This window comes from Ailuropoda melanoleuca, chromosome 7 (assembly GCF_002007445.2).
Source record: "Ailuropoda melanoleuca isolate Jingjing chromosome 7, ASM200744v2, whole genome shotgun sequence".
Taxonomy (NCBI): Eukaryota; Metazoa; Chordata; class Mammalia; order Carnivora; family Ursidae; genus Ailuropoda; species Ailuropoda melanoleuca.
In genome coordinates, this window is record NC_048224.1 from 80,851,175 (window position 1) to 80,878,483 (window position 27,309).

The 27,309-nt window shown below is 40.7% G+C and overlaps 2 long non-coding RNA genes across 2 annotated transcripts in view; one reads left to right on the forward strand and one right to left on the reverse strand.

Moving 5' to 3' along the window:
• Positions 1-434: 434 nt before the first annotated feature.
• On the forward strand, positions 435-27,112 carry LOC117803085. Its single transcript, XR_004626717.1, has 3 exons — positions 435-563; positions 19,837-19,959; positions 27,074-27,112. It is a non-coding gene; the product is annotated as an uncharacterized LOC117803085 (long non-coding RNA).
• Positions 562-27,309, reverse strand: part of LOC109489381 — a 31,784-nt gene continuing 5,036 nt past the window's right edge. The window contains exons 2-3 of the long non-coding RNA XR_004626714.1: positions 2,805-3,098; positions 562-2,461 (exon numbers count right to left, since the gene is read on the reverse strand). This is a non-coding gene — a long non-coding RNA (uncharacterized LOC109489381). The remainder of the gene's footprint in view (positions 2,462-2,804; positions 3,099-27,309) is intronic.

The window sequence follows — 27,309 nt, forward strand, 5'->3', positions numbered from 1 at the left end:
GGCTCTTATCATCATCCAAATTACTTTCCTGATACAAATTAGTTTGAGCCATTTATTTTCCTAGTAAGATCGTGTTCATAAGCTATTATATATTATTTATAACAGTCAAGTAAATAGACCCCACAGTGCACTTCATAAGGGCACTTCCCTAGGCCCTTCTCTGAAGGAACACATCGCCTGTTTCACAACATTCCCATGAGAGAGGCCCTCTGCTAGTACTTATCCTCCCCATTTTACAGATGGGAAACTGAGACACATCAGCCTATATTATCTTTCTAAGAAAACAAGACATTTTGAATTTGGAAGCAACAGCTGGCCTCTATTTTGGATAAGGGATCACGGGCCTGTAATACGTAACTTGCTCAAGTGCGGTAAGGGTTAAATGTGATAATGTACTTTGTAAAACCCCAGCACATACCCAGTTCTCTATGATGGTAGTTATTACTTGAAGGAACAGTTAATTTTAACTGTTAAAATTAGTAAAGTGTCTTGGAAGATGCCAGATTAAGAAGATCCTGGGCCGGGTGGCGAGACCATTTGAGACAAGGAAACAGCTTAACAAGGTAAATTGTGTGACAGTGAAGGGCATATTCTGGGAATGTGAAATGGGTGGGTGGGGGGAAGCTTCAAATCTGGGGACTGTAGAGGAGATGAGGCTACATATTGGACAGTTCAAATTGTTCACATGCAAGAGCAGGGAGACTAGAAGCTTTGGTATGTGGAGAGGGTGCTGGGGTTTGATACAGTCTTACCAGTGTCTTAGGGACCGAAATCAGTGACAGCATAGAGCATGGGCTGAGGTTGTGGGTGGAGACAGAGGGACTAGTCAGGATGTTCTTGCAAGATTTGAGTTGAGACTTGATGAAGTTCAGGCATGGGGCTGCAGAAAAAATGGAACCTTAGGAACCTGGTAGACCCAACCAGGATACTGGGTGGATGACAGTGAGAGGGAGATGCTGGAACTGAAACGTTTCTGGGACTTCAAGCGTAAGTGGCATCTAGCCCAGTTCTGATTGTGGTCAACAGCTCCGGTAAAAGGAGGGACTAGGATTGTATGGAAGGATGGGTTCAATTCAGGACCTGTTGAGTCTGACGTCTCCAGAATATCCAGTTGAAAATACGGGCCTGGGGGTTAAGAGATGAGTTGGCTGGAGGCAGATGGAGAGTCACCCCTAAAGACCACAGTTGAAACTGCCCAAAGAGATGAGATCATTGAGGAACAACAGGCAGCATGAGACAATACTACCAATATTAGTAACCACTACACGAATCTTCTTATGTGCTTGGAAGATCTTGACCAGTAGGACAATGAGCATCAGGGAACATGAAAACGGCGAGTCTTAAGTCTTGTTTTAGCTTTTACATGTATTCTCTCATTAATTCTCTCCAGAACAGTGCAGTGTAGAAAAAAAGAGAGAGGAAGGACAAATGCTGGTAACAGTCCCTATTTTCAAGGTTTAGGTAGAGGAGGAACTAGAAAAGGGAAGAAAGACCAAGTGTGGTAAAGGTCACATTAGACGTCCAACAGCCAACTTCTCGTCATCAGACAGATCCTGCCTTCATTATTCCTGACCCTAGGTGAAGGTCGGGATGTGCATGTCAGGAGCTGTGTGACAACCTAAGGGGACGTTTGGGAAGTGCCATGTGCTTGGGACAAGAAGCGGTATTTCATTGTGGATTGGGCTGGATTGAGCTCATCCAGGAAGGCTCTGAGAGAAAAGAAATGTGTTGGGTCCTGAAGGGCAGTGGAGCTTGGAGAAGTGGAAAGAAGAGCGGGAGGACCAAGAGAGGTGGGGAGGGGCACAGCTGGGAGGGTCAAGCATTTTCTCCTCACTCATTTACAACTGAAGTGGTCCACAAAGTCTCCTACAAACCCATTCTTCTCACCCCCTGGTTCCATGTTTAACTGTAAAATTTCCACTTACTCTGAATGCTGCTGGAACATACTTATCAGTTCATCAGGCAGAACAGTGACATATGATCTTCCTTAAACATCAGCACATCTCAGCTTTTCTTTCAGTTTCCTATTTATTTTCATTCCAACATTTATTTACATACCTGTGATTTTTCAGTGTGAGGTCTGTTAATGTCAAATAGTGTTACATTCTGAACTATTGACATTATGCCTGGAGATTTTTAAAGAACAATTAATTCTCGATTACTTCCACATTAATGGTCCCTGCCCCCTCCCCCAACTCCGGAGGGGCCCTGCACCAAGGTCATGCCCCAGATGGTAGTGGACATTTGCTGTTTCTTGGCTTCCCAGCACCCATTCGCCCTCCTGTTCTTAAAAGCACTCTGAATTCCTTGTTGGTGATTACTGGCTCCTTATTATGAGAGTATCCGAGGGACTGTCAGTCAAGGAACCCTGTCTTCTTCTTGTGAAGAGTAATCACTGACTGAAGTTGGCCAATCAAATTTTATTCTAGGACAGTTCATCTGGAGCAGGGTCACTTGAGGACTGTTAAAAGAAAAAAAAAAATGGAATGGGATTTATTTCACCAGAGATGCTCTGAAGGGATCATTGATTACTTCCTACCACTTAGGGAATCCAGAGCTGTTCTGTTCTGCCCTTTGTGAGCCTCATTCTTTAGGTCCTTTCTTGATTCTCTGAGCAGTCTTGTAACTTCCTAATAAATTAAATAATCTAATAATAAATAATGATAATATGTATCATTATATATCATATAATATATATAAGTAAAGAAAAATAAAGATACATAAAAAATAACTTAGAGTCAGTTTCTATTGTTTAAAAAAAATAAGAAATAAAAACAAACCAAAACGTGAACTAATTTGCTGACCTTACCAGAAAATCCACTGTTTCCAATCATGTGCCAAAGTTACCTCCATTGCAGTGGGATATCAGGGTGATAAGGATGGATAGGAAGGTATCCACTCTCCACCCTCCTCCACCTGCTGTCTCCCCCAGAGGATGGTTTGAACAGAACAGATCAGGAGGCTCCAGTGTTCTCTGGGTCTTCTTTCCATCTTGAAAGCAAGGTCTGGGTGTGAGTTTTCTCAGCTCCCACATTAAGAGATTGCCTCAGAGTCGCTGTATCCAACAGGGTGCTCATAAATGTTTAACAACTGGCTCTCTGAAAAGGAGGAGGAGGAGGAGGGAGAGTTCTTGTTTGTAGTATTTGCTGATATCTTTGGTATAGGATTATCACCACAACCTATATGGCTGCCAATGTGACATCATTTAATAAAGAGTTGGGACAAGATGCTAACGATTAGCTCCTGCATGTCCTTCCACGTGGCTGGCGATGTCTCCTTACAGAATAACATGACTCTTTCTCTTTTAGAGTTCCACCAACTTCTCCTGTCCTTTCGGGTGTAGGGGTGATCAATCTACTGTCTCTAGCTCTGGACACTTTCCCTAATCTCTACACACATCTTTGTAAATTGTCCCTTTCTAAGAAAACCAACTGAGGGGCGCCTGGGTGGCACAGCGGTTAGGCATCTGCCTTCGGCTCAGGGCGTGATCCCGGCATTATGGGATCGAGCCCCACATCAGGCTCTTCTGCTATGAGCCTGCTTCTTCCTCTCCCACTCCCCCTGCTTGTGTTCCCTCTCTCGCTGGCTGTCTCTATCTCTGTAGAATAAATAAATAAAATCTTTAAAAAAAAAAGAAAAAAAAAAAGAAAACCAACTGAACACACACACACACACACACACACACACACACACCTTCTTTAATTTGAAAGTGCCACCTTTTTCACGTGGGCATAGGAGTAACTAGCCTCCAAGACGGCCCCTAAATTTGAATACTTGATCTACTCATCAACAGTGACTTGGGCACGATGTCACCAAGCAGCAAATATGAATAATGACAGTACCTACCTCCGAGTGTTGGTGTGATGATTAAATCAGATGGTGTATGCGATGTGCTCAGAGCAGTGTCTGATACTTAATAAGTACTTATGCAAAGGAGACATTTGATTATTAAAAATGAATTTTATATCACATTCATATCACAGAGCTATCATTTCGAGACAGTCCTGTTATTGCAGTCTATATTTTCCCTCTTCTTCCCCAGAACTATCACTGTGCTGTTGCTGCTCGGCATAGCTAAATGTACTTGCTTCAATTCCTCCAGGATTTCTCCGATAACTTGAACTGATGCAGCATTTTCTGTTGGCTATAAATTTCCCCACTTACAAGACAAATTTTCCACATGCATGTACATTCAAGAGAAAAGGAAAATGATACATACTGTTCAGGAGCATTTGGTGTCAAGGAATTAGTAGTAATACATAGGAGTAGCTGTATCTCAAAAAACATAGTAGATAAAAGTCAAAGTGGAAGGGAAATAGGAAGTCACATGGCTACAGCTTTTGATTATCCTGATCAGGATTATTTATAGCAAATCTTGGCCTGCATTTCTGTTGAAGGTACTAAATGCATAGACGAAATCACTTAAAACATCGCCATCAAACTGCCAATGGCTAGGATAACATTCTCAGTCCCAGAGCCTCAAGGTGAGACTTGGAATACCAATAATTATGGGAACCGCAAGCCTAAAGATAATAGAAGCAACCCCAGAAACCTATTTCACAGTTCAGAATCCCTTCCCCCGTAGCTTCCTCTTTAAGCTGAAGGGTTAAGGTTTACATGCCAAGCCACTCTCATTTCCAACACTAAGCCACGGCTCTCCCCCAGAGCATACCCCTCCTTCGGCTGTGGCTGTGAAATGCTAGAAGCACTGCCTTGAATGGAAGGTACTTGCTTTTTTAGCAGTATCTGCCAGCCTTATGACTCTCACTGCAGAATCCTGACAGCAGGACCTGTCACTCATCAAAAATCTGCTCCCCCTTCCCCCTTGGCCCTTTGACGCTGAAGAGCTTGGCCGTCTCCGAGATGGCTCATTCTCACTGTTTTCTCATGATCAGGGAAGCCTTACTACAGGTCTGACCAGTGACCAGAGAAATACTCAGAGGCCTCAGAAGTCCATCTCTATGTGATAATAAGTTGAGGAACAGCTCCATATTCCCGCCCCAGCTGCCCTTGAAACCTCAGCGCCTGTGCTTATTCACCACTTAGACATGCTTCCCTGACTATCAAAGACTACCTCTTTTTCTCCTGAAACCTAAAGCTTATCCCTGCCAAGGCCGCAAAACCCTGTCCTTAGAGATTCTGCGGGGACAGGCCAAGGGTCAGAAACATAAGCAATCTCACTATGCCCCTCCTTATCCCAGGATTACAGGAGTTTCCCTCTATAATGCCCATCACTAAAATATTTTCACTGAAAAAGACCATGAAGTCTTGCGTTTGTCCGCATGGGCTCCCAGGATTGATTTGGTTAGGTATCTGGAGTTGGATATTTTTGTCGTGGAAGTCTTGAAGCTAGAAAACCAGTGTCAGGTATGGCTCTGAAAGTCAAAGGCACTTGAGAAGCTGGACCACCAACCATGGATGGCCGCCGACCCCTGAGCAGTGCTAAGGATTTCTTTCACGTGGCCGAGGAGAAGGGATTCTCTTGTAGCTTACAGCGTTTGGCCAAGACTGCCAGTTGTGCCCATCTCGAGAGGATCGGGAATCAGGAATGCTACTCCCTTACCTGTGGGTGTGCTCAATTTCTTTATGCATAGATCAGCATCTTTGTCAAAAAGTGTGGTGTTGGTTTTAGGCTTAGCTTAGTTTGATTACCAAAGGTTCCTTTTAATCAATTGCAAGCAGGATCTGGGTAGGAGTCCAAGAACTCGGTAGAATTACGGTTGAAATTAAATTTTGCTGTTGATTCCAGTAAATAAAAAGAGCTTTCATTGGGGCTTGGACAACCTCAGTGTTCCCAGTCAGACTGCTAGTCAATACTGACTGTTCATATTAGGGTTCAGCAGATACATCAATCAGGGTCCCAACAAGAGAAAAACAGAACACTCAAATAGGATAACTTAGGAATGTTTTGTAAGGGACTAATTGTAAAAGTGCAGGCAGAGTTAAGGGAACGATATGGATCAGATTAATTCAGATATGGCAGAAGCTGGGCAGTTACCATGCTTGGCCCCAAAGGGACAAGGCAAGGGAAAGTTATGGAGCCTGTAAGGGGAGAGAATCATGCGTAGGAGGGCTTGAGAGGAGCCATGAGCCACCTTTGGATAAGAGTCAGAGCCGCCCCAAGGCAACCTCTCCCTGTTGCCCCTCCTTTGGATCTCCTACCAGATTCCCCTTTGATTAAACCCATCCTGAAGCCAAAGACATGGAGCCATATGGGGGCCCCCATATGGGAGCCATATGGGGGCTTCTGAAAGCAGAATGGAAAAGGATGGGGAGTGAATCTGGAGGAGCCGTATATTATCTGGCACCCCTGGATTTCCAAAGCACAGTAGGACCTCCTTCTACTTACCCTTCTAATCAACATAATCATGCCTCAGCTTCTCTAGGTTTTTCTTAAACATGACTGTCTCCCAAGGCTTCACCTCTAAGGACTCCCTCTGGAGTTCCTGCTGTCTCCGTCTTTTACCTATGGATTTAACTCTCACCACTGCACATGGTTCTTAGGAATGTAGCCCCAGCTTCAAGCTAATTCAACTATCTGCTGGATAACTTGACCCAGATGGCCAGTCATACTATAAAATCAATAGGTCCCAAACCAAATCCATAACCTTCCACTACCACAGCTCCAAACTGGCTCTTCCTCCTAACTTAGACTACTTCTGTTAATAGGACCATCATTCTCCCAATTAGCAATCACTCCAAGCTCAGTCATGCTTATCTATGCTGTCCCCTTCTCCTCCTCCCCTCTCCCCTCCCACTCCTCTCTCCTTCTCCTCCTCCTTCTCCTCCTTCTTCTTCCCTTCCATTGGTTGCAAAGTCCTGTACCTTCTTCCAGTGTGCTTTTCTAGTGTGTGTGCAGTCTCATGATTGTCCCGGTTATGGGCCTCTACTTTTTAGTAGACTAGACTGTTGTAATAAATTCCTAAGTGTAACCCTAGCTCCAATCCATTCTGTACCCATTCCAAGGCAAAAATATTTAAGTTTCTTGCACCAGGTTGCCTCATTGATACAGCCATAGTTTTTGCCCTTGTCCTCTTTGAAATGGGACATTTGATGGGAGGGAAATCTTCCAAAAGCAGTGCCTTTAGCACACCCCCTTCATTTGCATATGACAACCTGAGGCACAGAGAAACTGCTAGTCCTTATAACTTGTCCCTAAATCCTAGTGTTCTGATAAGCCTGTGATGACTCCTCCTTACCTTTCCAGTTAGTAGAGTCTAAGTTTCGCAGCCTGCTATAGCAGGTGATTTCTTCAACATGTTCCCAACTCATCTTTTAGATCCAGCTACCTGCAACTACCCTATAGATAGCCGAAATCTACCTAAAGTCAACATTCTGGAATATGACTTGCGATTGTCCTCATTAGTGTCTTTGCACATCCTTTCTCCTGCTTGAATTGGCCCTCTCTCCCTTGAGTCCCCTTCTACTTGCTGAACATCTCCCCACCTTTCAGAGCATATGCCATGGCATTCTTCCTTTACGTCCTCTTTTACAAAGTTCTTTACAAAGCCATTCTGGATATTCCCCAGCCAAATGTGATTTTTCTCTTTTGAAAATCTCTAAAAAAAAAAAACTAAAAAACAAACTTTCAGCACTGTTACCTTACCCGGGTCTTTCAAATATTTGTATTACCCAGCTTGTTGTATGTGGACATTTATCTTAGTCCCTTATTATATCATAAGCTTCTTCTAAGCATGGCCGATGCCACCTTCTTTCACTTTTTATCTCCTATGGTGTTAATGCAGTATATTGCACAGAAATATTTTTAATTCTGTAATTTTAAAAAATATTTGACTGTGATACATTTCCTCTTTAGAAACAAGTGACTATGCTCCTATTTCTCCAACAGAAGTGTGTCTCACATGTAATCTTTTGGACGAAGTTTTGTCGCTATCGTTGGTCTCTTGTCTACTAAGATGATGGTATTCACCAGAGCATGTTTCATTCGCCTGCTCCCTTACCAATCTCCTTGTCAAACTGATGGGAGAGAAAGACAAAGGCTGGTCTGTTTTGTAAGTGAATTCTGTTTTGCAGTTAAACTGCGTGTGTAACGGATGTTGAAGAAGCGAATGCATCATCGACAGGAAGCCTGCCTGCCATGATGGCTAATAGGCATGCTCTCTGTCGCATTGGATACATTCCTGTTCAAATCCTTCCTCTGCCAGTACCTGGCGGAAAGACCTTGGAAAAGTCACTTAAGCTCTTTGAACCTTAGAAAGTATGGAGTAGGCTGAAAGTTTTCAAACTTTTCTTTTAAGCCGAGGAACTCTTCTCAAGCCAAGTCTTAATCAGACATGCACTATGGAAAACGGATGAAGTAGTTTGGTTGAAATTGGGGAAGGAGCTTTTGAGGAATGAGGTGTGACAACTAGCAGACAAGTCCATTCCATATCTAACTCCTCCATTAAGCACTTTATCAAAGAATACAGTCAGCACTAGAAGATTCACACTAGCACTGACTGGTAAGAGCTTCTAAAATTCTAATTAATTGAGGATGTTAAAAATGAGAGACAGATACCACTTTACATCTGCTAGGAGAGCTGTAATAAAGGGGAAAAAAGCAGAAAATAAAAAACATTGGCATGGATGTAGAGATATTGGAATCTGTATTTATTGCTGATGGGAAGGTAAATGGTGTAGCTGCTGTGGAAAACAGTATAGTGTTCTTCAAAACAAACAAACAAACAAACATAGAATCACTATATAATCTAGCAATTGCACTTTTAAGTATATACCCTAAAGAATTGAAAGTAGAGACTTGAATAGATGTTCACACACCTATATTCATACCTGCAAGGTTTCTATGCAGCTAAAATATGGAAGGAATCCAAGTATCCATCAATGGATGAGTGTATGAATAAAGTGCAGTATATACATGCAATGGACTATTATTCAGCATTAAAAGGGAAGGAAATTCTGACACATGCTACAGTATGGGTAAACCTAGAAGACATTATGGTAAGTGAAATAAGCTAGTCACTAAAGGACAAATATTGTAGGATTCTGTGCCTCATACTTATTTGTAGTACCTGGAATAGGCAAATTCATAGAGATGGAAAGTAGAAGGGTGGTTACCAAAGGCTGGGAGGAGGGAATAATGGGGAATTAGCGTCTAATACATACAACATTTGAGTTGGGGATGAAGGAGAGTGGTGAGAGTGGCCTAGCAGTGAGAATGTAGTTAATGCACTGAATTGTACACTTAAAAATGGTTAAAATAGTATATTCATGTTACAGATATTTTATCATAGGAAAAACTACAAAAAAATGAAAGGAAGAAATAGAATGTATTTATCAGTTTTGGAGTTATTGCAGTATGGAGAAAATCTGCAGTGTTTATAGGACCCCAAAGGAGTTCCAAGATATCTAATGATATAGGAGTTCTCCATTTTTGTATAGCGAATTTCTTCAATGCTGGTCTCAGGCTAACGCTCATACTCACTGGACAAAGCCCTGCAAAGCACTCAGTGATGATCCCAGTGGCTTCTGTGACCAGACAGGGTTCCTCATTCACTACGCTGGTCTTCCATCGGAAGCCAGGAGAGAATTTCAGGAACGAAGCTAAGGACTGTGACTACATGCCAACACATAATCAAGTTTGCCTAGGAGAGAGTCAAGGAGTCCGGAAGTGGCTCTCACAGCTCCGTAGCAAACGACAGAAAGGAGCTCAGTCCCGGGAGCTCTGACTGTGGCTGTATTCAGCAATTGTGGCCATCAAATAAAGGAGGAATGTTCAGGCCACAACTTGGAGCCAAGACTGGCACCTCCCAGGGAAAGCACAGTTTGGGTGTATAGGTTTAGCCTATCTTTTGTACCTAAGCTATATCTGAAAAATCTCACCGTTTGATCAACAGACTTTCCTATAATCTGCTCTATATTAGTTTGGCTATCCTAACACCAAACAATATTAAAGTGTAAGTTTAGGCAGTTCAAGGCCAATATGGCAGCTTTACCATATGACCAAGACCCAGGCTTTTACTCTTTTTTTTTTTTTTTTAAGATTTAAGTTATTTATTTGAGAGAGAGAGCAAGAGCACGAGGCGGGGGGATGAGCAGAAAGAGAGAGTGAGAAAGCAGACTCCCTGCTAAGCAGGGAGCCTGACATGGGGCTCGATTCCAGGACCCTGGGATCATGACCTGAGCCAAAGGCAGATGCTTAACCAGCTGAGCCACCCAGGAACCCCCCAGGCTCTTACTTTTACTACTCTGCTACCATAGGGTGTGGTCCTTGTCATCAGGATCCAAGACTTCCTATTGTATTCAACAGCAATACAGAAAAAAGGGGAAGGAAAAACACAATCATTCCTTTAACGTTACAATCCTCAAGCTGCTTATGTTGCTCTGCCCCCACCCTAAGACCCTGGAACACTCAAAGGCAAGGGAATCAACATGATGGAATCCGTTCTGAGTGTCCGTATAAAGCCCTGCTAAAATTTTGGGTTTACTTGCTGAAGGAAAATAGTTAGAGCTCCCCAAGCTGAGCATTTCTCCTACTTGAAATATTGGTGATGCTCACTTCCTAAAGTGGGGGGTGCCCTAGATCTTGAGTATTCCGCCTCTCCGGTAATCTTTGTCTTGGGTTGATCTTTTGGTTTTAGGTCTGTCTTACACACATACCACCTTGTGTGCTCAGTCTTAGAACCACAGATCAGTTATGCTCTGAGATGGTCAGTTACCACCTAACCCTGAAGATCTGTCTTCATTCCTGAGGCTGCCAGGACAGAATATGGCCCATTTCCATGCAAGCTTCCTGGAGATTAGTGGAATTAAATACAATTTTCACTCTATGCTATGTATTTCACAGGGATCATATACATTTCCTACATAGCATTTCAGTAAGAACATTACTCTCCTCATTTTACCATGATGTAATAGAGGCTCAGAGATGTTAAGTAACTTTCACTAGGTAACTCAGTGGCCGAGGTGGGATAGCATGCTGCCTTGTAAGGAAATTATTACAAATACAAATTGCTGCAATAAGAAGGGTTTTTTTAAAAAATCAAGGAATCTATAGTAAAAACGTACTACTTCTGAGGCGCCTGGGTGGCTCAGTCGTTAAGAGTCTGCCTTCGCTTCAGGGCGTGATCCCAGCGTTATGGGATCAAGCCCCACATCAGGCTCCTCCGCTGGGAGCCTGCTTCTTCCTCTCCCACTCCCCCTGCTTGTGTTCCCTCTCTCGCTGGCTGTCTCTCTCTGTCAGATAAATAAATAAAATCTTTAAAAAAAAAACAACAAAAAACGTACTACTTCTGACTAGAGTGGTGACAGATTAGGGAGGAGATGGACCATATAGGACAAGTCTTGATGGGTCTTCATATGGCTAGTGTTTTGAGATTTTCCAGAGAACAGAACCAATAGGATGTGTGTGTATGGAGGGAGGGAAGGAAGAGTGGGAGACATCTAGACTGGTGCTTACCAAATATCTGGGTACCGTGCTAGCCAAACTGACACATAGAAGTAACCATAACGGCTAAGAGGAAGAGAAGCAGATTTGGGTAAGCTTTGAATGCTAGATGAATTGGTTTGGTTTTATTAAATTATCAAATTATGAAACATGTATAATAGAACCTGAGGCACAGTAGGCACTCAAATTATAATTTCCTTTATCTGTAAGACGATTTTGAAAGTTGTTGAGGAGTTGAGTAGCATGATCAAAGCAATACTTATTGAAAATATATTTGGTAGTAATGATATGAAGTATTAAAAAAGAATCAGACAGGAGAAGGGATATGAGTTAGAAATCTATTGTCATGGATCAGGCACGAGGGAATAGATTAATCACTACTATGTGTCAGGCACAAATACATGCTTTATTTATTTTTCTGCCTAATTTTTATCTAAATTCTAGTCAGTTAACATATAGTGTAATATTGGTTTCAGGAGTAGAATTCAGTGACTCATCACTTACATACAACACCCAATGCTCATCACAACAAATGTCCTTCTTCATACCCATCCCCCATCTAGCCCATCCCCCGCCCACCTCCCTTCATCACCCCTCAGTTTGTTCTCTATAGTTAAGAGTCTCTTATGGCTTCTTCCTTCTCTCTCTTTTTCCCCTCTTCCCATTTTTCTGTTTTGTTTCCTAAATTCCACAGAGATCATACAGTAAAAATACATGCTTTAGATACATTTTCTTATTTAATACTCATAACCGCCCTATAAAGTAGGTATGACTTGACCAATGGAGACCTGGTCTCCCCCACCCCAAATGAACTTGCCCAAAACTTATAACTGGGGAACGATGGAGAAGAAATTCAAACCCAAGTCTTCCAGTTCCAACCTCTGCTGTCATTAATGATGGTGGTAGCTGCAGAAATAAAAAGGAGGGGGACACAGTCCAATAATGTTGTGGAATTGAAAGAATTTAGCAGCTAGTCAGATGACAAAGATAATTGCAGAATTTTGAGTCTAAATGCAGTTTTAGCAAGAGAAAACTGTGGACCCTTAGGAAAAATAGGGTAGTCCTTATTAGAAGCTGGTTTTAGAAGAGTTGGAGATTTTTGCTTTCATTCAAGAAATATTCATTTAATGATGTTTGTATGCTAGGCCTTGTTCTAGGCACTGGGGATCCATCAGTGAACAAAACAAAGATCCTTGTCCCCACACGTTCCCGTGTGGAGGGACACAAAATAAACAATAGAGTAAACTGCAGTTCATGCCAATGATAAGTGTTGCGGAGAACAGTAAAGTGGGGAAGGGGCACTCAAGGAGTCAGAAAAGTCCTCACTGAGAAGTCATTTAAGTAAAGACCTCGAGGAGGATGCAAGTGTCACACAGGTGTCTGGGGGGCAGGGAGCGTTCCAGCCAGAGGGAATGGAGAGAAGAGTGAACAAGGAAACACAGAGGAAGAGACAAGGTCAAGGTCTCATTGGGTAGGACCTTACAGATCATAAGGAATTTATGGCTTTATTCTGCAGGAAATGGGATGCCCCTGGAGGGTTTTGTGCAGAGTTGAGTTAGGACGTGGCTTTCATTTTAAAAGCACTGCTGTGGCTGCTGTGTTCAGAAGACTGAGGTGGGTCAGGGATACGGGTGGAAGCTTGGACACCAGGGAGGAGGCTACATCAATCTGGGAAGAGTTGATGGCAGTGTGGGCCAGGTTGGAGGCATAGAGAAGTAATCAGACTCTGGATATATATATATATTTTTAAAGATTTTATTTATTTATTCGACAGAGATAGAGACAGCCAGCGAGAGAGGGAACACAAGCAGGGGGAGTGGGAGAGGAAGAAGCAGGCTCATAGCAGAGGAGCCTGATGTGGGGCTCGATCCCACAACGCCGGGATCACGCCCTGAGCCGAAGGCAGGCGCTTAACCGCTGTGCCACCCAGGCGCCCCAGTATATATTTTGAAAATAGACCAGATTTGTTGATTGCATGTGAGGTGTAAGAAGGAAACGTGTGCGTGTTAGGGTAGAATTTTTGTACTTAAGTGGTATTTCTAAGAGTTCTCGGAAACATGATGACTGGAGCGCAAGCAAGGGGCTGATGCTGGAGACAGAGGTTTGAGAAACATTCACAACAGTGCCAATAAGATGACTTTAAGAACATGTCCAGAAAGTGTGTGTGCCCGATGCAAGTGTATAGCTAAAAAATATAATGGAAGATATTGAACCTTGAGGGATGCAAAGATTTGGGGGGTCTGGGGGGCCAAGAGAGACAGATAGGGGAATAGGATAGCTGTCATCATATCCAATTCACTAGGTTTTGTCCTTTGTGACTCAGTCTTTGAAAAAGAATGAATCAACATAGTACTATCACTGCTATTTTTGGATGTCTACTAATGGTGATCTTACTAAAATATATTTGTGATGAAAGCATTTGATCATTTGAATCATCACATAAAACATCTGACAGTTGACAGAACTTTAAAAAATTCGAAGGGCGACTGGTATTCTTTTGTCTTTTTAGTTCCTTTTGTTTCAGGCTGCTTAATTTGTACTTACGAAAAATGCGTCCTATCCACCTGTGATGAGCAATTCTATTCTTCCCACGGGCACTAACCTCATTCTCGTTTGGATTCCGTTGTTGTTTTTGAAATGTATAAAACACTAAGATTAATTCAATATTCACTTTTGGCCTTTTAAATTCTTAATAGAAGTAAAACTGGTTTTCATTGGCTTTTCCTTTACCGGTTTCAAAAGACTGAATTATAGTTAAAAATGAGTGTTACACAAACAAGGCCCTCTGTGTGCAAACAACAAATCCACAATTTCCCTGCAGGGCGGGGAGCCTCCTCTCTTACAGAAAGAAGTGTTGAACTACTCAGAACGTTCCCGTTTGGCACTGATAGGCGTAAGGCTTACAGACCCCATGGAAATGCAGTGTGTTCCACAAATGTTCTGCGACTTGATTGTCATCTGGACTTGGGTTTTCCTGGTGGCCTTAGGTTCGTAGTAATCTCTCCTCAGTAGCATCTCACTGTGCAAACTCACCATTATCATTTGCTCAGATCTCCTGCACCTCCCTTCACCCTATAAAGTGTCCACCTTACACTCTTCCTTTTTTGCAGCCCACACAAATTTTCTTTAACCAGGGAATGCTTCCTGCTTCCACTCAACCTTCTCCCCTGGCTTCATCCGAATACATTTAATGACTGGGAGCATGCTTACATGGTGGCTGTCATCACCAGGAAATATCTTTGGACACATAATGGATTCCAGACTGAAGATTTTTAAATTTAGAAGCCTCAGGTTTTAAAGACTATATTTGTACATCCTCTCACCCACTCCAATTAACGTAAAATGAAGGACTTGAGTGAATTTGTAATAGCAATAGCCAACATTGAGAACTTACCGTATGCCAAGCACTTTATATATTTTAACTTGTTTAGTCTTTACGACAAAAGTCTGTGAGGCAATTATTACTAGCATGCCCATTTTACAGGTGGGGCAACTGAGGCTTAAACCATTTAATTAACATGGCCATGGTCATACAGCCAGAAATGGGATTTGAGGTCTAGCTGGGTGGTTCCATAGTCCACACAGAACCCCTAGACTCCTCTGCTTCTGTACTTGTTCACAACAAACACTTCATTTACTTGTAATAGCTAGGTCCCTCGTGTCAAGGGTGACAGCACTACCGGCATTTCATGGTTGTTCAGGCAGTCCCACACTAAGCAGGATGTTTCGTATTCTTCGCTCCTGGCACTGAATGTCAGAAGCTCTCTGCTGGGCATCTCCCTTCTGTCACTGAGAAACAAGAAGTGCTCTCATATATTTCTAAATGTTTCCCAGTTAATGATCTCCAGTTGAGAATTATCAACTGAATTTAATTATCAACATAAATAGACACATACCTCCTCTCTGTTTCTCTCTCTCTCATCTATCTAATCACAACTGTTCTAAAAGTTTCATAAGTTTTTATGTTCGTAAATTTAAAAAACTTTTATAACTTTGAAAATATAGCAACACAACTCATGGGTAAAAGAAAAGGATCAAGTTATGAAAATTAGATAATTTTTAATATGTGTTTGCAATGCTCTCATTATTTGTGAATAATTTTGAGCCCCAATGATCTTGGATAGTTTAACATTCATTATGAAGTAAGATAAACTCTACTGTTTACTCATTTGCCTAGTAAACTTTTTTGTTTTAGTGCAAAGGTAAACTTGAATTCAGCCTGGGCCAAGTTTCAAAGTCATGCCTCTGAAAGTCATGATTTTTTTCCCCTTATGTTTATTTTTGGCTATCAAACTTCAGACCATTAGGCAAATGCCCATTGCCCTTTCACCAGTGCCAACACTTGCTCAAGGAGACCATAACAAATAAAAATATTTAGTAGAATAAAAAAGAATTCAGGGGTCATGTATTTTCTAGGCTATGCTAGGTCCACTTTTATGAGACTTTGCACGATTGGAGCTAAGTCTCCAAGGTCATCACACGACTCAACCACATTTCAAGGCTGCAATGCGGACTTTTAACTCCATTTTCGAATGACTACTTTCCCAAGGATGTTGTAACAATGCTCTGAGCTATGTATGAAGAGGAATACATTTACTTAAGGAGGAAAAGGGGTCAATGATAAGATGTGTCCTAAAATAGATACATCTAGGAGCTCCCCCACCCTTTCTTGGTTCACTTATTAAAATAGCCCAGTAGCTTTAAACAAAATATTTTATCATCTTTGTACTGTCAACAACCAGGTAACGGTGTCCAGTTTTGTTCTTCCTCTCTTAGTCTATTACATATCAGTTTTGCAACATGCTGCCAGAGCTTCAACAACATAGTAAATGAGATATACTTTGATGTCCCCCAGGACTTAAAATTTAGGGCTTTTATTATTAGAACTATTTAATGATGACATAGAGGTTTAAAATAAGAATTTCCCTTTGACAGCTATGAAATGACAGCCAAACCTATATACTCTGGTATAGCAATGTGTTTGAAATACACATTAAAATTCAGACAAAATGAAAGCAAATCACCAAATATGTTTTAGGAGTTTCTTGAAATCCAGTTTATTGAAATTGCCTTGAAATATTTTTATACCTGAGAAAAGAAGGCAGGACATACTTTAAAACGTAGCTTATCCATAATATGAGTATACATTTTTGTTTCATTAAAAAAATCTATCATGCCAGACATTTTTACTTCACCTTTGCCCTTTCCTCGAGTGAAGGTTAGGGATGGTTAAGAGGAATAGGGTGTTCTAGCACTTTCTGGGCCCTTTTTGTGAAGGAATATGGCAATCTTCTGTAACTGGAATTCCTGGTGGCTTGCTGCCATGGGAATTTGCTTAGCCTGATCCGCAGAAAGGAGCAAACTATCAGATCTGAGCAGCTAATAGATTTGAGAATTCTTTATGAAAGGGAAAATGGTACTCCTTTAAGCGTAAAAGGATCTCGTGGATGCATTAGTGAGAAAAACGAAGTGCACTTGAACTTCATTTTTTAATCTGTAAAGATCCAATGGATTAAAGAGAGACATGCATTTGATTTTGGTTCTTTTCAAAAGATATCGAAAATATCTTTTCAATATTGATGTCGTTATGCCTAAACAAATTCTCCTTCACAGCTGAGCCCGACTTCCAGCAGTGAGACTATTGCTAATGAAATGTTGATGCTGTAGCAAGCGCTATAGGTAAAAGTAGGGTATGTGCTAACTTGGACTGGGGGTGAGGGTTCCCGCATGGAGCTGGGAGAGGCGGAATTAGGCTAGATGAAATAAACAGAGAAAGGCTCGTATACTACAGGCTTACCTACAAGGATGGGATAGATCCAAGCAAAAGGAAACATATACAAGAAAAAGGCCAGAAGAAAGAAGCAGGTACCTGCTCCCTGGTAGAACTACGGTAGTTAAAAACCGGAGTTTGCAGATGTATGTACGTGAACACGTGCTGTGTAAAGTTAACTGGATAGCTGAGTCAAGTATTTTGGTAATAATAGAGAAAAAAGACAAACCTTGTAATCAAGGGGGCAGTTTGGGCTAAAACTGCATGAACTGGCTAAATTCATTTAATTATTCATTCCTTTATACTACATTGTTTGTATTGTCTTTGGTTGTATTTCGAAGAGGAACCCTAAACCGAGATTGCATTTCACAGATTTGAAAATTAAACCCACCATACATCTATTGACATCAAAAGTCACAAAATTGCTACATGAACAACAAAGAGGCTAAGTCATATTCATGGGACGATTATGTCCTTAGGGCGTGGAGGAGAGGACTGTGTTCCACCTCTGAATGGCAGCTCCTCTGTCCCTATTTGGGACACTTAAGAGTCTCTCTGATGCCTCCTTTCCACGTGATTCCCCTTCCTGGAGTATTAACTACTCAGATTGTGAAATGTAGGTATTTGTAAAGCCCTAAGCATAATGATCCCTAGATAGACTTTTAAAAAGGATAGATTGGGGGCGCCTGGGTGGCACAGCGGTTAAATGCCTGCCTTCGGCTCAGGGCGTGATCCCGGGGTTATGGGATCGAGCCCCACAAGGCCCTTCCGTTGTGAGCCTGCTTCTTCCTCTCCCACTTCCCCTGCTTGTGTTCCCTCTCTCGCTGGCTGTCTCTATCTCTGTCGAATAAATAAATAAAATCTTTAAAAAAAAATAAAAAAATAAAAAGGATAGATTGCCTTCCAAAGGATTGCCCCCCCCACACCCCTTCTCTATCTCTGTCGAATAAATAAATAAAATCTTTAAAAAAAAATAAAAAAATAAAAAGGATAGATTGCCTTCCAAAGGATTGCCCCCCCCACACCCCTTCTCTATCTCTGTCGAATAAATAAATAAAATCTTTAAAAAAAAATAAAAAAATAAAAAGGATAGATTGCCTTCCAAAGGATTGCCCCCCCCACACCCCTTCTCTATCTCTGTCGAATAAATAAATAAAATCTTTAAAAAAAAATAAAAAAATAAAAAGGATAGATTGCCTTCCAAAGGATTGCCCCCCCCCACACCCCTCTCATATTTAGTTCGTTTTAAAGAAAGTATTTAGGCAGAGGTTTATGTGAATTCTTTTTTTTTCCTACTCATTTCAAAACAATTTCCATAGTAATGGTAATAGTCCATATAACACACACACAAATATGGATTGTGTTTGAGCTTTTTGTTTTATCGTGGGATTGACTGGTACCGACAGGATACATCATATGTGTGAGGCAGATGTTGGCTCTAGGTATTTTTATATCTATGACATTCGGTTAATATTTTTTATTTTTTGTGTTAAAATGGTTAATTTTCTTATAAAACACACATTTGTCTTTTTTTTCTTATTGTTGCTTCACAAAATCAAGAATGTCACATAGAACTTCTGGTATTACCATTCTAATGGCAATGTTTATTGCGAACTAGAAATTTTGCAACTAAAATCAGAAACCCAGTGATCCCCACAGATCCATCTTTTGAAGGTCAAAGTTTTTACTTAACAATATATGAATAATACAAATGGATGTTTGTGGTCAAGTTTTAATAGTTTGACAGATTTTCTCAACGTGTCACTAATTTGAGCATGCTGCAGTTATGATAAAAACTACATTTAATGATAATTAAACATAATATTTTCTAACTCATAAAACACAAAGAGAAATAGTGTCATTTATCTTTAAAATTTTTGAGACAACAGTGAACATTCTTAAACTATTGGCCATTGCCCAAAATGATGATCTGGTTAATCAAATGAGTTTTTAAAAGTTGCCACACCAATATTTTATTTACTTATTTATTTATTCATTCACTCATTCATTCATTCATTTGCTATACCGATATTTTAGTGTCAAGTGGAAGTTTAGTAAAAACCTTCTTTTTCTTCTAAAAAGTATTTTATTACCACACAAGATTCTTTACAACTCTAAAACACTTCTTCGTAATTACTGTGGAGGAAATTTGGAGACGTCATGGCTAGTTTCAAATTTTTTTCTGACAAAATAAGAGCTACCAGCTTTTCAGCATCTGCTAGATGCCAGGCACATGCTAAGTAGCACACATACCTTCTTCTTAATCTTGGCAACAGTCCCGCCGTGATAGAGACTGCTGGTTGCCCTCCCAACACAGAGTGCAGCCACTATGCAGATAAGAGGGGCCAAGTAACACAGTTGGCCAATCGTATCTAAGAGGAAATTATTAGGAGTGGTGCCAGAAAATCTCTTTTCAAAGCAAGTCCAGCTCAGCTGACTGCTTTCTTTTCTTCTTCCCATTACTTCTGCCAATGCAAACCTACAATACTTGAGGTGAAATAGCTAATTACCAGTTGACAAGCACACATTACGATTGGCTGAACAAGAAAACAGAGAAAGCCTCATGTTCTTAATGACATTATAAAACTTCGAGTGGACAAATGAGGCCTGCTTGGACTGCCTACCACTGGTATATGTGATAAAAATAACCTTTGTTTTTCAGGTTTCTTATTTATGGATGAATGCAACCCTCAACTGATTCATCTGCAAAGAAAATGTTGACCTTTCAGTGTCTGAGAGGAGGCAACCCAGCTGGTGGAAAACAGGATAATAATTGGATGCACAGGTATCAGAATCATTAATGATCTGCTTTAAAAGTGCTTTGAGAACTTTGGATTAGAAGTGCTGTATATCATGGGAAAGATATAAAGTAAGGGGCTATGTAATTAGGGGCTATGTACTTAATTTTATTTTAATATATATATTTTTTACCTTGGGCAAGTGTCTTTTTAACTCTCGTCCTTAGTTTACTTGTCTTTAATACAAGAGAATTGCACTAGATTATTTCTAAGATTCCTTACTGACAGAACTATTAAAGTGCTATGTATGTTGGCCTATAATAAAACAACAGCAACAATCTGGCCCTCAACTGTGTAATTCCTGGTAATCTTCTGAATAGTAGTGACGCATAGGGTTCACGATGCAAAATCGAGTCCATAGGAGTCACACTATCCCTAAGACAGAGACCACTACTTTCATCAGACTGGTACTAGTATACTCCGTACTGAGGTTTCACATAAAAGTGCTGAATGGAGTCAGTAAAAGAACATGGACTCCGGTCTTGAATTTTGCTTTTCTAGACAGATTGTGCTTTTTTAGAAAGAATGAACAAAAGGGCTATGCAAGTACAATACAGAGTAGAGTAAAAGCATTCTCATCCAACACTGGTAGTGTTGGTGAATTGCAAAAGTCAATTAAAGCACAGAAAAGAGAAAATGATGCTAGGAACCTTAAACTTTTTGTTTTAACCTGAACTGCATTTCTTTTGTCCATCTTTTGACATGCAAAATACTTGTAGATTTTTACTTTTCCCGGGCTTTTGCAGTTTTCTTGCTTACATCTAATTTGACAGCAATTTCATCAGTGTTTACATTCCATTGGTTTACATAATATTTAATTAATTAACATGAGTACAATGGCAAGTTCAACTGGTATAGAGGGTCTTGAGGGAAGAGGGCAACTACACAAGCACGGAACTTGCTGGGAGAGCGGAAGTTCACAATTATGTTAAAGGGAATTCTACCACTTTTGAGCATATACCTTGCTGCGGCATGTTTTAAAGAGGGAACGAGGAGCATCATTTAATCTGCAAATTAAGTGGATGTCATAAGAGCTCCTATGTGCCCATCACCAATGATAGATATTGCATAATAAGATGTTAAGATATTTTATTCAGTGTTTTAGAACATGGGTCTTTGGAGACTATGAACTGAATATTAAAATGACATTCTCACTAATATCCTAGAAGCTTTCACCCCTTTATCCTTTCTATCTTCTTTTTTTTTTTTTTTAAGATTTCATTTATTTGAGAGAGGTAAAGAGAGCACAAGCGGTAGAAAGGGCAGAGGCAGAGGGAGAAGGAGACTCCCTGCTGAGCAGGGAGCCCAACTCAGGGCTTGGTCCTAGGACTCTGGGATCATGACCTAAGCCGAAGGCAGACGCTTAACCGACTGAGCCACCCAGGGGCCCCTCCATCTTGTTCTTATGAGCAAATTCCTCCCTCATGAGAGATTTGGTTGATTGTCTCCTTGTCATTTTCCCCTGTGCCTGAGTCTCCACCCTGGTTTCCTGCTGGGTACCCCAGTTCCACTGGTCTTTACAGCGATTGGAGCTCTGTTCTAAGCACCAGTTCCCACGGATGGGTCAACGATAACTTCTGCCAGACTTGGCCAGAATTATGCCTCCGAATTCAGATCCAGGTTCTAGTTTTCTTCTGCTTTGTGATTTTGAACTTTGTTTATTAATATTTCTTGGTGTCCCAATTCCTTCTCTGAAAAAGTAGGAACACTTAGCTGGCAGGTTTCTTTGGAGATTAAATGATCATGGGAAGCTCTAGCAGAGTGCCTGGTGCAAGTAGGCAGTGAAATATTTGTTTTCTTCCCATCTCCTTGATGCCAAGAACATTTGGTCTTTGCCTATTTGCAGCTTCCTGACTCCGAGCTCTGACCACTTACAGGAATGCTTGTTGAATCTGTAAGAGGTTGATCACCTGCTAGCCAGGATCTTTGCCCATTAAGAGCCCAGATGACCTGCTTGCTTGTCCATACTGGTCCCTATTAGCACTACAGGGATTTCCCGGGAGCATTCAGCTTAGCTCTGGGTTTCACTGGTCAGCTTTGGTGGCCATCTTTTTCCCATAACTCCCTCAGCATCCGTCCTCTTCACCTCTAAATTTCTCTGTAATGGATTCTGTCCTTCGACAGAATTTTACGTTTAGTACTATGTACTGGCATGTTAGGGTTCTCCAGAGAAACAGGACCAACAGAAACAGGAGAGGGAGAGAGAGAGAGATGGAGGGAAAGAGATAGAGAGAATAAAGAATTGGCTCACAGAATTATGGAGGCTGAGAAGTCCTGAGATCTGCAGCCTGCAAACTGGAGTCAGGAGAGCTGCTGGTGTAGTTCTAGTCCGCGAGATGGTAAGCTCAAGACCCAAGAAGAGCCAGTGTGTCAGTATGGAATCTGCCCGAAGGCAGGAAAAGACCAAAGTCCCAGCTGGATGCAGTTAGGCAGGAAGAGTTCCCTTTTACTTGTGGGAAGGTAAGTCTCCAGTTCTAGTCACGACTTCCATTGGATGAGGCCCACCTACTTTAGGGAGGGCCATCTGCTTTACTTGGTCTCCCCATTTGAATGTTAACAGCATCCAAAAATACCCTCACAGACATACCCAGAATAACATTTGACCAAATATCTGGGTTGACACATAAAATTAACCATCGCACTGGGCACTGTGCTAGGCATTGTTCATATTCTTGTCATTATTTCTGGTCTCAGAAAAGTCAGTGCCCCTTCTTGCACAAGCCAATGTCCCAGCTATGCTCGTGACACTCTGTCCTAATCCTGAGACCCACCATCTGTCTCTTACACCTTCAGTTTTCCTCTGCTCTTTACCTAAAAACATAGAGTTTTTCCTTTACCTTCAAATAAAGGTACTTGTTGGTCCTTTGAGCTACCATCCCATCCCTTTTTCAGTGCAAAAAAAATTGTTTATATTTTCTGCCTTCATTTGACTAAAATCCCTGGTGATCTAATTTACCATATTTCTTCTGTCTCTATATTCCTTTAGCAAGAACCTTATAAAAGTCAACAATGGCTTTCTCAAATCTAATGGTTTTTGTTCAGTCTCCACTTTATTTGATGTTTCAGTAACTTTTGAAGAAGCACATTCTCCTTTCTGAAATTCTCTTTTCTCTTTACTTTGGCCAAGTTGAGTTCCTGGTTGTCTACCTTCTTTCCTGCTAAGTGTTTGTTTCTCTTTCTTGACCTGTCCTCTTAGGTAAATGTTCCTCATAACATTTTTTTAAAAAGGTTTTATTTATTTATTTGGGAGAGAGAGTGTGAGAGAGAGAAAGAATGAGAGGGGGGATGGTCACAGGCAGAAGCAGACTCCCTGCTGAGCAGGGAGCCCGCTGCAGGACTCCATCCTGGGACTTGGGGATCATGACCTGAGCTGAAGGCAGAGGCTCAACCGACTGAGCCACCTAGGTGCCCCCTCGTAGCATTTTGAACTTCTTTTTTTGGGCAATTTATCAAATTCCACTCCCTGTTTTAATTATTTCTATAGTACAGGTTTAAAAGGGAAACATCTAGTCCTACCACTTAATCCTCTTGTCTGCTTTATTTTTCTCCATAACATTTATCATTATCTGATATAACTTATAGTTTACATATTTATAATCTTTCTTTCCTTCCCCACCATGAGGCCAGGGATTTGGGACTATTTGTTCACTAATGTATCTCCAGCGTCCAGAGCAGTAGGCAGTGTTCGAATAATAGTTCAATGCATCATTATTGTTAAAAGCAAGACACCTGGAGATAAACAAAATATCTACTAATAAGAGGAAAATAAGTCAAGAAAACAAGTCCATCCATGGCATGGAGTATTGTACATTTATTAAAAGTCATATTTAAAATTTATTTAATGAAAAATGCTCACAATATATTAAGGAGGAAAAAAAAAGGACAGAAAAGCATATATAAAAAGACCCCAATTTTATTTAAAATATAAAGGAGGAGATATATACTAAAATGTTGTCAGTGGCTATGTCTGGGTAGTGAGATGAAAGTGATTTTTATTTTTCTGTTATTTTTGTATTTTGTACTTTTTGACACATTCTTTTAAATAAAATTTGGAGATAGAAAACAGTAAAGCTTTGAAGAAAAAAAAATGCTTCCTCATTCAGTTGCTATAGTCTATTCTTCTCCAGTTTGAACTTCTCACTGCAATTAGAGATACAATTTGCACTTATCTTTTGGCACTGAGTATATTTTGCCTACTATTATGTATCTTTATGTCCTCTACTAGGCCCTACACTTTCTAAAGTCAGAAAGCATGTCTTATTTATAATTTCCAATGCCTACAGCACCTGTCTACATTCAAGAACTGAAAGAAAAAAATAATTTAAAATGCCTTAATAGCCAGGAATAATATGTAGTGTTAGTTGCTTAGGGAAACCATCAAATCATGTTATTTTTAAATATTGCTCTGATGTCCTTCATGACTACTTTCAAAACACTCAGGTTTAAAGCTGTGTTAGAATGAGGACTATATACAGTACAAGGATTTTTAGGGTTCGGCCTACCTCTCTGTTGCTTTTACTTTTTTTTTTTTTTTTTTTTTTTTTTTTTTTTTTTTTAGTAGTTGGTACACTATGTGAAAGCTTTCAATTCTGGAATAAATTGGGGCATGATCATAGATTTCAGGGACTGACACGTTAAGTTAGTTAGGCTAGGTTGGTATAACAGCAACAGAATGATACAAATGGATCCAAACACACAGCTCAAACACGAGTTTATTTCTTGCTCTTGAGGGTGGGCATTCTTGGTTCACAGGCAGATTTTCCTCCGCACATCTAGAGTCACAGAGCCTTCCATTTTATGGTTTCCTAGGTTATACATGTCCACTGGATGCTAATCGTATATACTAATCTCTGCCTCGGGTACTTAGGTTGTAAGTTCAGTGAGGTCACAGGATTGCCGGATTCAGCAGATAAAAATACAGGATACCAGTTAAATTTGAATTTCAGAGAGACAACCCATAATTTTTTAGCATATGTTCCATGTAATATTTGTAATTACATGTTCCATGTAATTTGTAATAATATTTGTAATATTATTAAATTATGCATTATCTGAGGTTCTGAATTAATCTTGAGTCCTGTATATTACCTGGCAACTCTATGGGGGTAGAGAAGGTCTATCTCATTTAACACTGAATCCCAGAATCTAAAACAGTACCTATTGACTTAAAGATAAATAAGTCTTGGGGCGCCTGGGTGGCACAGCGGTTAAGCGTCTGCCTTCGGCTCATGGCGTGATCCCGGCGTTATGGGATCGAGCCCCACATCAGGCTCCTCTGCTATGAGCCTGCTTCTTCCTCTCCCACTCCCCCTGCTTGTGTTCCCTCTCTCGCTGGCTGTCTCTATCTCTGTCGAATAAATAAAAATAAAAATCTTTAAAAAAAAAAAAAAGATAAATAAGTCTGTTCATAGTATTTCGTGAATAATTGAACCTATATTGGTGAAGAATACTTATAAGAATACTGCTATTAAGAATATATATTAAGTATCAGCAAATTATTATTAGTAACACTTGTTATGAAAAACAATACTTACTAAGCATCGGCAAAGAATACTTATGAACAACCCGTAAGACTTTAGCATGTATCAGCATTTCCTAAAGTTCAGTAAATGGGGAAATCTGTCTTCCCCTGGAGATCCAGTCGGCTCTGTGTCTCCTTCCTTTCAGGTCTCTACTCAAATGTCATCTTCTCAATGAGGTCTTTCCTGCTCTCCATATCTAAAACTGCAACCCACCTCCCCCCTGCAACGTTTTGTTCCTGTCTCTGCTTTCTTCTTCCTCCGTAGCACTTGCCGTGAATATAGCATATGATTATTTACCTTGTTCATTGTCTACCTCTCCCACTAGAATGTAACCTTCATTAAGGACAAGCATTTTCCTCTGCTTTATTCACTGCTAAATTACCAGCTTCTGCACATACTAGAGATTCAAGAACTATTTGTTGGACAAATGACTGAAAAAACACTATTGGTTCTTATTGGAATCTAGTTACCAGTAGTTTGAGGATATTCAGTTTCCATGACACAAGATGGATTTAATCTCACAAGGGATGCTTCTGCTTGAATCTACTCAGTTCACCAAATTCTGTCAATTCTAGCACCTCAATGCCTTTTTTAAAATTTAAATTCAATTAATTAACATATAGCGTATTATTAGTTTCAGAGATAGAGTTCAGTGATTCATCAGTCTTATATAAAACACCCGGTGCTCATTACATCATGAGCCCTTCTTAATGTCCCCTTCCTTCTACCTCCCTCCCCTCCAGCACCCCTTAGTTTGTTTCCTACGGTTAAGAATCTCTTATGGTTTGTCTCCCTGAGATGGTCTTTATTTTCCCTCCCTTCCCGTATGATCCTCTGTTTTCTTAAATTTCACATGAGTAAGATCATATGATAATTGCCTTTCTCTGATTGACTTATTTCACTTAGCATAATATCCTTTAGTTCCATCCATGTCATTGCAAACAGCAGGATTTCATTTTTTGATGGCTGAGTAATATTCCACTGCATATGTATACCACATCTTCTTTATCCATCCATCTGCCGATGGACATCTGGGCTCTTTCCATAGTTTGACTATTGTGGACATTGCTGCTATAAACACTGGGGTGCAGGTGCCCCTTCTGATCACTACGTTTGTATCTTTGGGATAAATACCTAGTAGTAACACCTCAATGTCTTTTGTACCCTCTCCTTACTTTCCTGGTGCCGCTTCCATGGTAGGTACTTCCTATTTCTTCTCTCAGTTAATGCAAAATTGCCTAATTGGTCTCCTTCCCCCACTGTCTTCCCATTCTAATCATTCTTTCCAATTGTTACTGAAATTATCTTTCTAAAATGAGAATTTGATTTTATCACTCCCTTACCCTAAAACTGTTTCCCTATCACCCGAAGATAAAATTCAAAATATCTTAGTTGGACATGTGGAAACCCTCTCTGATGTGGCCCAGCCTCAGTTTCACCACTCTTCCACACACATGTCCCAGCCCCATACAAGTTCTAGCTGCTCAAATATCACTTACTTTGTGAGATTAGCTGCTTCATCTTCAGGGCTCACAGAGCTCTTTGTATATTCTAATGACATTTTTTTTTTTTTTTTAAGATTTTATTTGACAGAGAGAGAGACAGCCAGCGAGAGAGGAAACACAAGCAGGGGGAGTGGGAGAGGAAGAAGCAGGCCCCCAGCGGAGTCGTCTGATTGTGGGGCTTGATCCCAGGACCCTGGGATCATGTCCTGAGCCGAAGGCAGATGCTTAACGACTGAGCATCTTAACGACTGAACCACCCAGGTGCCCCTCTAATGACACTTACTTTAAAAGCTACCAGCACTAAATGGTA